The following is a 10,179-nucleotide window of genomic DNA, read 5'->3' as shown; positions in this document are numbered from 1 at the left end:
AGACAGGTACACTAGGCATGTAACAATCAATGATTCGCGCTCATCCACACAGACAGGAATGAACAACCAAATTGTTCATCGGTCGTCTTGTGCTGCTGCTGACGTAATAAACACTTTGGAACAACGTTTAACTTACACATACAATTAATTATATATCAAATAATATACTTCAATAGTATAACGCATTAGCTAAAGCAATTACTAAAATTAAATTAATTAATGAAACCAAATATTAACTAATAAAACGAAGTATCAGTAAACCTAAGTAACATTAAAAAAATAACTTAACAGTAACAAATGGACAACTTGGAAAGTTAGTCTATTTAATTTTTTAATTTAACATGCCAATAATATAAAAACAATAAAACTTATGATGACGAAATATCAAGAAGCAAAACAAACAACTAATAAGATGCATGTGCACACACATATTCAAGGTGGGTTGTTTGCATATTTGTCTGTTTGTTTGCGATCGACGTGGTGCCGCAACGTATGAAACACCATTTAGAATTCATTTGTTTGCTAAGTAATGCACTCATGCATGCATGCACATTGCTTAATCAATACATGCATTCATGCGCACAGTGTATACATACATAACTTATATGTTTGTATAACGTAGACTTGCAGAATGCATGTTTGAAGTGGATATACTAATTTACGAATATAATTCATAAACGCATGCATTCGTGCTTGCATGCAACTGTACGTATGTACCTTGCTTTAAATGTTCTTGTGTGACATACGCATGTATGGATGTGTCGGTTTATTCTGGTTCGTTAAGTGCTTTTTTAAAAATTTGCTCCATTTTTTTATTTGATTATATTCATACGTATACATGTACTCGTGCATATATATATATATATATATATATATATATATATATATATATTATTGTGATAAGTGAAACTTGGTTGAATGAAAATACGGCTGATTGCATAAACTTACCTGATTATAAATTTATATATAAAAATAGAGATGTTGGACAGGGTGGTGGAGTTGGTATATTTGTAAAAAGTGGTTTTGATTGCTCTGTTTGTGATGATAGTGTATTTAATGATGAATATGTAGACATGTTATGCATAAATATAAAATCAAATTTTTTCTATAAGTCAACAAATGTGATTGCTTTATATCGTCCGCCAGACATTAATTTTAATTATTTTTTAAATAAACTTGAACTGGTTTTGGGTGCGCTAAAGCCAACTCAACAATCTTATATTTTTGGCGACTTTAACACTGACTTGCTAAACGTAAACTCACAAAACATAATAATGTTTGAAAATTTATTGTCCTCTTATGGTTATATTCCGCTAATAGAATCTCCTACTCGTGTTACTCCTTCTACAGCGTCACTGATTGACAATTTATTCACAAATTCGTCTGAATCTTTTAATAGTGGAGTAATCATCTCAGACTTCTCCGATCACTTCCTTATATACTCAATATCTAATAATCCTAATCTGCTAAACCGTTCTCATCAACTTCTTAATAAGCGAAATTTAAGTAAAAAACTGTAAATCAAATTAAAACCCATCTTGCAGCAGCTGACTGGACTCCTTTAATGAATGATCGTAATCTCGATAATGCCTGCTTATCCTTCTACAACATAATTAATAACTCACTTGAACAATTTGCTCCTTTCCAAACTTATAAACCTAGAAACAAAAAATCATGGATAACAAATGATATTTTAAAAATGTCGAATAAACAGTATAAATTGTACAAGAAATATCTACTTAATCCGACAACTGAAAATTTAAATAAATATAAACTGTTCAGAAACAAATTTACAACATTTAAACGCCATAACAAAAATAAATATTTTAATAAAAAGTTCCTGGACGCCAAAAATGATGCAAAGAAAGAATGGAATATTATAAACAATATACTTAATAGGAAAAAGAATACATTTAGCATAAGTAGCATAAAAATTCATAATAATTTAATAGAAAATAACATTGCCAAAACTTTATTGGATAATCAAAATAAACCCAAACATTATCATGATAAATTTAAAATTGCAAATTCAATATGTCAATCCATTTTTTTAAGACCAGTTGATGAAATAGAAATTTTAAATATAGTTAAAAATATGAAAAGCAAAACAAGTATTTCTCAGGATAACTTAAGTAATTACTTAATCAAACAGATGATTAATGAAATAAAAAAGCCTTTAACATACATATGCAAACTTCCTTTCTCACAGGGCTACTCTCCTCAATGCTTTAAGACCGCTAAAGTAATACCAGTTTATAAAAAAGAAGATCGGTTAGATATATCTAACTACCGCCCTGTTTCTCTTCTCTCGCCTATTTCAAAAATTATAGAACAATCGATGTGCCAGAGATTAAAATCTTTTATACAGTTTAAAAATATTATTCATGAAAGTCAGTATGGATTTCGAGCAGACCACTCAACGGAGCTTGCTATAGTAGAATTTTCGCAGAGAGTGATGGAAAAGTTGAATGAAAAGATCTTCACATTAGGAATTTTTATAGATCTATCAAAGGCATTTGATCTAATAAACCATGAAAAACTGTTAAGAAAACTCTATTCATACGGTATAAGAGGAGTTGCATATAGATGGTTTTCCTCTTACCTTGGAGAAAGAAAACAATATGTCTCAATCGAAACCTATGAATCAGAAAGGCTCCAGATTAACTGCGGAGTCCCACAAGGCTCTATATTAGGACCAATACTTTTTATCTTATTTATAAATGATTTATGCCACATAACTATATCAGCTAAATTTTTATTATTTGCTGATGACACAACTATATACTTTCATACTAAAAAACCTAACAAAGATTTAAATTTTATCAACAATGAAATTCAATCCATCGCCAATTGGTTTACCTTTAATGATTTAATAATAAACTATACAAAGTGCACATATATGATATTTGGACCAAGAATACTAACCAATTGTATCACAGACTTAAATATACAAATCAATGGTAATCCTATACATCGATCGAGCTCAACAAAAATTTGAGGTATCTTCATCAACGATAACTTATCCTGGGACTCGCACATTAATTTTATCTCCAAAAAATAAATAAAACAATAGGTATATTATATAAAATTAAAAATAAAATAACAAAAAGTGTATTATTAGAATTATATTATACCCTTATTTACCCAAACCTAACGTATTGTAATTTGCTGTGGGGAAACAGTCCAAATTTACACTTGCAACATTTTTCCGTTAGCCAAAACCGTTTCATTCGTCTCTATTTCAATCTTCATCCTCACTGCCATATTTCTAATTATTACAATATTTTACAAATTTTGAATGTTAAAAATATCCACTGGTATACCTTAGCTCTTTTTATGTATAAATATGTACAACTCCCGTTGTTTTTTAAACATTTCTTCAACTTAAGAAGCTCGATCCAAACTAAAGTATTAAGGAATGCATCAACTTTTTATCCCAGTTATTCTAGATTGAAAATAATAAATAATAGTCTAAAAATTTCTGGTCCAAAAGTTTGGGATGAAATTTTTAACACAAAAATTAAGAATATATGTCAAAAACATTTATTTAAGAACAAAGTCAAAAAATTTTTGATACTTTTTTTTTAACTTATCAAAAAGGCAATCATATTTTGTATGTATGTGTGTGTGCTTGGGTGAGTGTGTGTGTCAGGTATGTGTTGGGTGTGTTTTTGTTTGTATGTATCATAGTCACCTTTTCTTGAACAACATTTATTTACATTTATTATTTACTAGAACAAGAATTTCTTATCATTTGGCCAACTTATCATGTGTATACGGTTTTCATATGTTTCCATAAATGATATTTTTAATGTGTAATTGTAGTAAATATACTTCATATTTAAATCATTATGAATTTTTATAGGTATGTATGTATCTGTGTATTCAGGCAGCGTGTTTTAGGAATATGAATTATGTTGGGCTTGGTTGGGTCTGCCGGGTCGTTAACAATCTGAGAGATTCGATCAGGTTCGACGAAATATGTATGTGTGTGTGTGCGTGTGTGTGTTTGAGGGTGGGTATAGGTGCGTGAGTGCGTGTGTGTGTGTGTTTGTGTGTGCGGGAGTGCTTGCGTGAGAGTGTGTGTGGGTAAGTGTGCGTGTGTGTGTTTGGGTGAGTGTGCGTGTTTATGTGTGTGTGAGTGTGCGTGTGTCTGTGTGTGTGCATGTGTATGTGTAGATATGTGTATATATGTATATAAATATTGTATTCTAGGAGCGTTAACCAGGGTACAGCGGGGGTGTATGTGGAGGGGCACATATCTATGTGTAAGATGTCCATTCACTCGGCTGTTCCCTGAGACATGTGGCCACGCCCTATATGTGTATGGTGTGTGGCCATATTTGTTTATGTGTCTATTTATTTGAGTGTGTAAATGAGCGTATGTTTGGTTTCCAGATCATTTCATTTCATTGATTCTTTTTCTTCAGATCTGTATAACAGTATTGTGATATGAATTGTAGTATGGTGCGTGTTTGTAAGTATGTGTGAGCGTGAGTTTATGTTTATGTATTTCATGACATTTCTGTTACATCTATAGTTAGAAATTTTAGTTAAGGGTGGTCTATCCACAAGTTTATCTTTTTTGGTCATCCTTCAAAAATAAATAAAAAATAAATAAATATATATATATATATATATATATATACGTATATACATATAGTATTGTATGAATTCTACTGTATTGTTGGCATTAATCAATTTAAAGTTTGTTTTTTCAATTTTCTTTATTAGAGTTTTTCGGAAATCGTTCAATTTATTGAAAATAGAATTATCCAAGTTTATCATGAAAATTAAATGAAACTGTTCTTATCAAAATTCATCTTGCAGATAAGGCCTTATTTCGATTTTTCATTCATAAATCCATCTTCAGTGCAGATTGGTTTATATAGTTTCTTTAAACATTAAACAGAACAAAGTTCTTTAACAAAGTTCGTTGGTGAAGTTAATAGTTGTTATCGTATTCTTTAAATTGATTAATGCCAGCAATTCGGTAGAATTCATACAATACTGTATAAAATATGGTCTTCTTCCAACATACACACACACACACACACACACCACACACACACACCACACACACACACACACATATATATATATATATACATATAGTAATTAGATTTAATGTAGTTATTGTATAAAAAATATCAAAAATTGTTTTGTAATAATTTTTCGTATAGTTTCAAGTTTCTGGTACACATACGTTGAATCGATAATAGGGAACATTTATCCAGTAAAACTATGACAATGATGTGATGGCAATGCTTTTGAAGCGCGTATGTACAATTGTAAACGTTAATGCTAGAACTATGCGCTTGTTTGTTTGTTTGTTCGTTCGTTTATTTTTTTGTTTGTTTATTTGATTGAGTATTTGCTAGAATATTTTTTGCAAAACTTTTGAAAAGCGTGTTTAATAATTTCTTTGTGCAAACTTATAAAATAGAAAATGTGATTATTGAAAAAAATTAACTGGATTATTTTAGAAAGTTTTAAAAAGTAATTTGCATTTACACTCCAGCAAATGCAGTTTTTATTTGCGATACATAATTTTTATGCTAATTTTAGCACCCGTTGATTGTCATTTCTCTCTCCGTTTCTACTCGTAACTTGTTCAAAAACTTGACTACACATATCCAGCAGCCACACATCATCGCATTTGCATCTCCATCGCCACGTACTCAGCGTCACATCAGTCATCATCATTTCTCACGTTCACCTGTTTTTCACACTCATCTCGGCTGTTCAATCATGGTCTGTTTGTGCGTTCGTTGGTGACGAAGCGCAATCAATATGAATTGAAACGCAAAAACTCACAAACGAACAAACACGTAGCATTTACTTAACCATTTATCTTTGGTAACATTCAAGATGAGTGGCAGTCTCTTTATGTACTGCTTGCCAGAAAATGCCTCCGAGTACAAGTGCATTCATTAAAAATTTACATGCAAATGTCTTTCCTTATAATATTACGTTTATGACATGATACAAATTTCCAATTTATGCACACATGGGTACACACCGCGCAAATGCACACGACACATCATGGTTTTATACGTGCATGTACACAATGATATGTTGTATATCGTGCCAACTCTCTTGCAAATTCTGTCATCCATTCAATTCTCCCCAATAAAAATTTTTCAAACATAATTTTTCAATGTCAGAAAATATTAATGGAGTGGCAAAATGATTGAATAAAATGATTTTGTATGAAAGTAAGCACAACATGTTGTGGCTGATTTTATACAGTACAAATTAAAAAATTATTTTTTTTTTGATGAGCTCGTTAAATGATATTTTTACTTGATGTGTTACAGGCTGTATCACAAGCAAGAATCATTCATATCGCTATTACTCTCAGGCAAATGTTTAGTTTCTTATAAATAAAAGAATACGGATTTAGAATGCGCATGTTTGCTAATTGTTAATGTAAAAAACGGAAATAATTTTATAATATTCAAATTTTTGTCAAAAATTATCTATCTATCTATTAATTATCTAAAAATTATCTAGTTTGCATATATCTATGAGCGTATTTTTTTTTTATCTCCGAATAATTTGAATTTGTGTTATGTTAATTAAATTTTTTCATTTAAGCATTAACTCATTCTGTTTTGGTTAAGTTACAAAAAAATTCACCAAAATATTTGCAAACCATGCATTTTTTAAAAACATTCAACATCATGCAACGTTTAAAATAACTCCACATCTAGTTTAAGGTTTTTCATTTGTTATTTTTGTTTATTATTCTAATATTATTACTTTTTAAATCACTGAAAAATGTTTCCAAAATTTTTTCGTACATACATTTCATTTTTTTATTTCTATTTAAGAACGCCGTCACCGTCATGTCAGTAATCAGCGGGTACATTCTGCGTGCAGCACATAAGCATTTACATTTTTAAATCATGTCACCGTCTGCAACAGTATGTACTATAAGTACATATATAACTTCATGTACTATGAATAACAACATATACAACAGTATATTTTATAAATAGCAGCATACGTAACAAAAGTATATGTTATAATTAACAACTTATGTAACAGAGTCTAAACTACATTGATAACAACAAGTTTAACATGAGACAATTTCAATAAATTAATACAGCGAAAAATTTTGACACTTAGTGACGGATTTTTACAAACAACAGGACTTGGAAATATTTTACCTAATTATACTATAAACTTTTTCTATAAAAATTAAAAACAAAATCGTTCGGAAACAGCAGAATCTTTTTCAACGCATACATATTCTGCGTGCGTGTCGTAACTTTTTACGTTGCCGTTCTTATTAACAGTGTCTTTTAAGATATCGTAAAAGTTACACATGATTTTAAGTCCAATTATTATCATAAATTTATACATACACAAATTTTTATATCAAAGCTGATCTTAAAATAGAAGAAATAAATAGCTAGACAGTAGGAATTTGTGTGAGTGAATGAATGTACAAAAATGTATGGTTTTAGTTATTAGTGTACAGTACACGTAAACCTTTGAAGTTTAAATAATAAGTTCAATTCTTATATTAATAAATGCCCTTAATAAGGCGATAAATACAATAACTTTTTAAATGATTTTACCGCAAATCTGTTGTAGTGTACGATAGTAACGAACTTAAAATGTTACTCATAACAGCCATCCTTCTAAGCAACAAAATTTGAAAAATTAAAACTCTATTGAATTCAGTGCTTAAATAAATCTGGTTTACCTTTTCACGCAGATGATTGGTGGCGAGTGTGGTGGCTACACGTTCGCCGAAGAGTTTCATTATTTATCTTTATTGAATTTTGTTTCATAATATATTAACGGTCTTATCGCTCGTAATACCTGGCTAGAATTTATAAAACTTTTTAAACAAACACACGTACACACAAACATTCACTCTATGCAACACACATGTTCAATTTATGCTTAATTATTAGAACCATTTATGAATATGATGAACTTTTTTTTACAAAATTCAAAACTATCCAACTTATAAAAACAATTGATTATTTCTTACAAACTGTTTTCTTTCGTTTCCTGGTGTATGTTATTACAATGGTCTCATTTTAAGCCAGATTTTATATAATATAATAAATATCATCAACTATTTATTCTCAATTTAAAATATCATTCAATTTAATCCAAATAGCCAAAACCACTGAACAATTAAATAATAATTTGTCTACAACAGTAAAAAGTCCGAAGAGCCATTTGAGCTGATAACATATGGTCCATTTGCTATTTATTATTACTTCATATCTTTCACGAACCTTTAAAAACTTCTCTTGGTGATGAATGCCGGTAACTGTTACAAATCGTTTGGAACAATTTATCAGCGTGTTATTTGCGTTTTTATACGTATTTTGCAAAAAAACAACCAACAAATTTTTTTTCTTAATAAATCATAAAATTTAAAAAATCTTATAAAAATAAAATTATATAACTATTTGAATCATTTTAAAAACTATCTTTCAAGCTGAAAAAAAGTTGAATAAATAACATAGGTATTATATACTCAGTGCAATGAAATTGAATGACAAAATACTTACTACTCGGAAAATTTAAATTATATTTATTTAGTTTTTATTTATTTCAGATCAAAAAATTAAATTGAAATAATGATTCAAATTTAATTGAAATTTTTCTAGATTTGTCTGATTATAAGATTTTTTTCAAATCAATTTCAAAATTAAGATAGTTATTATCAATGAATATTTATATTAATTTTTATTGCTTTTTATTTTAATAAAAATAATTGGGTTATAATCAGCCATGAGTATAATTTTATTGAACCCGTGTTAACTCATATAATATTAGCACCATCCTCACCATAATTTCTGTCTTTAACTTGTGACATTTTCTATTTAAAAAATACATTTTGAAAGAAGGACTCAGCAAAGCAATATAATGCTATTTTAGCATCTTTATGGAGTGTTACTAAAATAACAATAAGAATCCTTCACAAATAATTTTAACAATTTTTAACACTATAGTTTAACGTTAACCTTAGTATAATTCATCCATTTCATCAAAAGTAATGTGAATGCCTGAATGAATTCTGCTTGTGGCTGCTGTATATACAAAAATCTCCAAATTTTCATAATAATATAAAAATTGTCTTTTGAAACTGTGACTCCTACTTATTGAAAAATGTTTATGTAGAATAAATTTTTTTTGCAGATTCTGGAATGGGTTGTTAAGATCGCTAATGACAGACTTCAAAGAAATATCATATATAGCAGCCCCATGAAGCACCGGTAGTGTCCATCTCACGTTTCAAATTATTATTTCCGCTCGCAAGTTTGTCACATAATTATTTTCCATTATGCGGTCGGTTATATGTTTAAAACTTTAAGTGGGTTGATTTGTGGTTGTTTGAAATGTAAGACGATAATAATATGAAGTTTCGAAAGATTTTTTTTAATTAAATGTTGCAATTGCTTCTTAAACAAAATTCAATATTTAAATCCTTTAAACAATTTGAGAATATGTTTAATAACTTTACTGCTAATACACGCTAACATAAATTTTAATGTGATTTATTCAGTAAGAAGCAACGAATGAAAGATATTCGTGGCATTAATGCACTGGGATGGCTTACTTATCAACAGAACTTATCTAAAAAATTATCTCATTTCCGTTTGTTCTCCAAAATTTGTTTTTACGCATTTATATGTCATCTTCATTATAATTATTTTCTTTAAGATATAGATGTAATGATGTTAAAATAAGATAGAAGCGGGGATAGCATCGTGCATCACCTGTGCCAAAAATTTCATTTGTAATTACAAGCATTATTATAAACAGCAGGTCTGCTGGCATGTACATTTGAAAATTTTAATTTCAATAATAATTTTTAACATTACTATTTAAAACGTAGTTTAAACATTTGTTCATTTATTTTCAGATGAAATTCCTAATTAAAAAGATTAAAAATCGTAATTTGAAGTTTAATTAAAAGAAAAAACGATGATGGCAACAATGGAGAAGTAAGAATAATAATTTGAATAAACGTCCAAAATTCGTAGCTGTAAGGAGAACTCGCACGACAACGACAGTGATGGGTAGGATGACGATCACAGCAGCTTTTAGATTGCCGAGCACATCAGTATTATGGATAACCTCGAGGAAACTGATGCTGTCAAATTTTTATTTCTTATTGATTATTGCACATATGAGTCGATC

The sequence above is a fragment of the Helobdella robusta genome (genome assembly GCF_000326865.2).
Source record: "Helobdella robusta unplaced genomic scaffold HELROscaffold_13, whole genome shotgun sequence".
In the NCBI taxonomy this organism is placed as follows: domain Eukaryota; kingdom Metazoa; phylum Annelida; class Clitellata; order Rhynchobdellida; family Glossiphoniidae; genus Helobdella; species Helobdella robusta.
Note: the sequence above shows the minus strand (reverse complement) of the source record.